General features: G+C 40.2%; 1 long non-coding RNA gene across 1 annotated transcript; it reads right to left on the bottom strand.

Annotated features, from left to right (window-relative positions):
• Positions 1 to 2555: 2555 nt before the first annotated feature.
• Positions 2556 to 3417, bottom strand: LOC146857070 (uncharacterized). The gene is made up of 3 exons (XR_014979534.1): positions 3289 to 3417; positions 3112 to 3194; positions 2556 to 3019 (listed from the first exon to the last, which is right to left on the bottom strand). It is a non-coding gene; the product is annotated as an uncharacterized LOC146857070 (long non-coding RNA).
• Between the last annotated feature and the right edge of the window lie 1339 nt (positions 3418 to 4756).

Raw genomic sequence — 4756 nt, 5'->3', positions numbered from 1 at the left:
AGGGTGTGACGGGACTGTGGTGAGTGAATGATAATAATATAAGTGTTACGTGTGTGGTGAGAAAGGGTAGGAACAAGATAGATGCACCTGGAACCCAATCGGGTTCCATTATGTAGCTCCACAATTGTGGTTTAAGCTCACTATTAGTTCCTAAATAGGAACCAGATTGCATACTACACTACCCTATTAACCAATCTCAATTAAAATGTGATGAAAAAATGTTTTCTACTATCTAAAGAAAATTCCATAAAAAGTGTTTGGAAAATTGCATGATTTCGATCTGCAATCGATTCAGCAAGAGAATCAGCTTATCTTAATGAATTCATATGTTATCATTGGCCAATATGTGTGGCAATCTCCTCCCCACTGTTAAGTCCTCTAGGGACCTTGTTGAAGATTGCATTAATCTCTTAGCATGAGCTGAAAGCCATTTTGTACTTGGCAGCCATTTTAGTTAGCTATGTGCTGGCCATTTGCTGTTTCCCTCTCCCAGAGTCTTGCACATGCTCAGATGTGCTTAGCTAGTAGAGTGCACCTGTTCCTAGTATAGAACTGTCAGGCTGTTCTAACTGATGTCAGCAACTTAATACTCCTCCTACTTGTTGACTGTGCAGTTTCTGTATGACCATCTATGTGCATAACTCTTCTCATGTGTACTTGTACCGCCTTCGTTTCAGCCCCATGTGTGGGTATATAAAGCCCCTGTTCTCTGTACTCCTTAGAAATGTCTCCTACAGTGATTTGAGAATACTGTATGACGCATTTTCCCTCTTCAGAGGTTAAATAAAAAGATGTCTTTTATATTACAGCTTCTGTGCCAATCTCTTCTTTGTTGGTTTAAAAGGACCAGGTGTATCAGTGAAGCCCCTGAGAAGGTTTTGATTTCTACAATTGGTGCCCTCTGTGAGGCTCATCAGAGAAGTGGCTATCCAAGGGAGTGATCCTGATGGGAGACAGGAATCTACTGAGGAGGACAGAACAGGACTCTAGTAAACAGGTACCCTAAAACTGAGATTCTGTCTCTGCAGCCCAGTATATTTCTGGTTTTCCTGATTGGACTCCTCCAACTGCTTACCACTCCTGACTGAGAACATTTTTGGCGTGAGTATTCTAAAAATGACCTTTTGGTCACGCAGAACTTGGCAGTTAGAATCTGGAAACTTGTGCTTGGTAAGGTCGTTTGTTGCGATGCTTTTTGGATTTGTATGGAAATTGGCCAATATTTGGAATTTGGAAATATGTAAACTGCAGTTTATGTAGTCAGGTAATGAGAAACTTTTGTAAACTTGAACGGCACACTTTGAGTTAAGTGCTATTTTGTGTATAATATTGTATATGCTGCAATATTTTTGGCATGCCTGTTCTTAGCACACATCGTAGAATGTGTTGCTTTGTTTGTAGGTACCCTTTGGAACTTGTATTGAATTAGCCGGCTCCCCTAGAGGGGATACTTAACTAGGTTTAGCTATAAAAACGTATTTCTTCCTTGGTGACTAGTACCCCGAGGAACTAAATATGTATGTAGAAAGGATCCTGGTCTGTGCACTTATAAGTTCATAAGTGGTGATATGCAGACCGTTTTTTTTCCTGGTGTTCTGCCAGCCAAATCTAGTGACTATGACTTACAACTAGTATTTACAAATAGTTTGGTTTAAGTACAGGCTGTGGGCTGTCTTTTGTTTCTGTCCTAAGTGTTGATCTGTGGGTTAAATGTGTGTTTAAATGTCTGTGGTTTGTCATTAGTGGTACTTGTGTGAGTAAGTAGCGATTGCGCTCTTGGTGCAAGAATGGCTAGCCTTAAGTGCCCTGTATTATGTGTATGACACCGTTTTGAAAATGTCTGGAATGAGCTCAATGTTTTTTTTTTGTCATCATTCTGTTATGCAAAACATCATTAAAATAAAATATATTTTAAAAGAATCCAGCAATGAATTATATAATATATGCTAAATAGCTGCACGCTATCATTAAATTGACAGAGTAAGATACCATACATGTGTGCAAATTGCCACAATGTTAAAGATAAAATTAGAATCCACATTGAATAGGAATAAAAAAGCTTCAAAAAACGAAATTGTGTGTTTTGCAATAGATAAAATTAAGATACAAAATGTCACAGCATTTATCCTTCTGTATTTGGTATTAAAAGGCATTCACATTATCTGAGTAAGTTGGTTGTTGCTGAACTAAAATATACATTACAGAACGACAGATTTGTGCTGGCTCGAAAGGCTGACTTGAAAGGCTTGTGAATTTGACGCCTTTACGTGTCAAGCAGCTGTGTCAGCACGTGGGTATTTCTGACTCCAGGCCACACAAAGAAAACAGCTGAAGTCACTACCCCTTAAGTCAGTGCAAACACGGTGTAAAATCATGCATTTCAGACTGCTGTTTTAAAAGTTAGAAATATAGTTTCATTATTTTTGATAAACAGAGGACAGATTGACAGTAGGGATTTATTTTCTTAATGCCTTTCTAAATAAGGATAAGAGTGGTTTTTGATGTTAAATAATAATGACTGTCCTTTAAAAGTATAAATGCAAATGGTCCCAGAACATACGTAAAATTGAAAAAAGGTAAACAAAATAACTGTTGCAACGAATAAGGCAGAACCAAAGTGTTATTTAATCACACTTGGAACAAGCACATAAATGCATTTGAAAAAATCACACTATTTATAAAGGTGCAGGGTGCCACGGGGAAGGGGAAGGAGTGACGAGTTAGGTAGGGTAGTAGGATAAGTGACATATAAGTGTTCATAACAATAATACAAATCAATTGCTGGGCACGTTGCTGTCGTGCCGATTAGTCAGGATTAGAGTCATTCATTGACAAAATTGAATGTTTAACCGAACAACCATATACAAGTGATAGTCCACAGTGCTCAACGCACTATTGAATGTATTGGCATGGTGGGATGTCGACGTTTCGACCCCTCTTCCAAGGTAGGTTGATTAAATCCTTACAGGTGGGGTCTTCCTCAGGACAAAGAGGATGGTTGAAAGGGGAAGGTGGGCACCTATAAAAAGATGGGTAGGAGTTAAAGAGTAGTAGAGCCAAGCGGGGATTTAAAATGCGAGGCTGGATATGGAAAATAAATGCCATAATTACCAGTTAAAGGAACGAACATCTAATCAGTGTCAGCTTAACAGCAGGGCAAAAAGGCTCCAAAGACGGGTGGGAGTGAAAAACACCTAAAAAGAATTAAAGGTGACATTGGAGTCAAGAAAATTTATTAAATTTGAATAAGTGGACAGAGGGTATGACTCCGTGTGAAAATGGACTTACGTGTATTGCTTGAAACAAAAGGGAGGAATTGATTACTCCATCGAAGCACACCGTCGCGTAGATCGGTATGTTGAGTGAAAATGAATCACTGGAAAAACAGCCTCTACAAACCAAATGGAGAGAGTGCTCATTTTAAATGTGAAACCGGATAGGTGAGAAATACAATGCCAACAGGACCTGGCCGCCCAACCTATCATCCGTATACTACGATATACACAGGAGGGGGCGAGAAACCACAGACTAGGAAATAGACGTAGGAGAAACAGAATGAATCCAAGGAGCGAAATATCGCTTACACAATATGCATGAAAAAAGCACAATCATACGTTGAAATGTGGACGAACTCGTCGTGTGAACCATAAAAAACCCATAAGGGGGACTGGCCAATAAATTAATAAAAAACACAAAGAAAGAATTCAATATGAGAAAAGAACGCTTAACGCAATATGCAAAGGACAGGCAAAATCGTCAGTATACACGGGGACGCACTATTTATGGGAAGCATGGAAAAACATGGGTATACTTATCGGTCGGTTATGCCAAATACAGCGGGATGCCATACAGGCAGTGACTATACTTTGAGGCTGCGTTCGAGTCTCCAACTGCTTGGATATACCAGCTTACTGAGACCTCGGAGCGGCTCCCTGATATGAGAGAACGCTTATGACCGCGTGGGGGGGAACTGGCCAATAAATTACATAAATAAAACAAACCACTTTGAAAGAATTCAGTACAAGAAAGGATCGCTTAACGCAATATGCAAAGGACGGGCAAAGTCGTCTGCATACACGAGGACGCGCTGATTGTGGGAAGTATAAAAGCCTAGGATTAACTGATCGGTCGTTTAAGGCTAATAAAGCAGAATGCCATACAGTCAGTGACTCTACCTTGAAGCGGCGTTCGAGACTCCAACTGCTCGGATCTGGCTGCTTACTGAGACCTCGGAGCGGCTCCCTGATATGGAGAACGCTCACGGCCGCGTGACGCTGGACCGGGTGCAGCCGCTAAATGCTGCCAATACCGGGAGAGTGGAAGAAAGACCATTCTCGTAGTTCCTAATTGGGCTTGGAGAAATCGTGAATAAAAATTAATAAATAAACAATGTGGAAAAGTGTATCTGAATAGGTCCGGGTGTTATAATATTTAAGTAAGTAGAAGGCATAACCGGCAGTGGAGTCATAATCAGCTGAATGGGATTTGATTATGGACACGTAACGCCGTGAAAAATCATGGAACGAAGCGTCAGTGGTATGGAGGTGCCTGGTTGGTCAGCAAACATGGGTGTACATTTGGATTGACATCGTTTAACAGACACATGAAGGTGCGGCCAAAACTAATGGTCGGTTCTTAGGTAAACTAATAGTCAAATAGACATATTCGCACTGAGTACATGAATTGAATGCTTCTGAAGGTTGAAATGACAAATTGCGCTAAAAAGGATATCTCAGTTGTAGAGAATACAAGACAT

The sequence above is a fragment of the Triturus cristatus genome, chromosome 3_2 (genome assembly GCF_964204655.1).
Source record: "Triturus cristatus chromosome 3_2, aTriCri1.1, whole genome shotgun sequence".
Lineage (NCBI taxonomy): Eukaryota > Metazoa > Chordata > Amphibia > Caudata > Salamandridae > Triturus > Triturus cristatus.
This window is presented reverse-complemented; position numbering and strand designations above follow the sequence as displayed.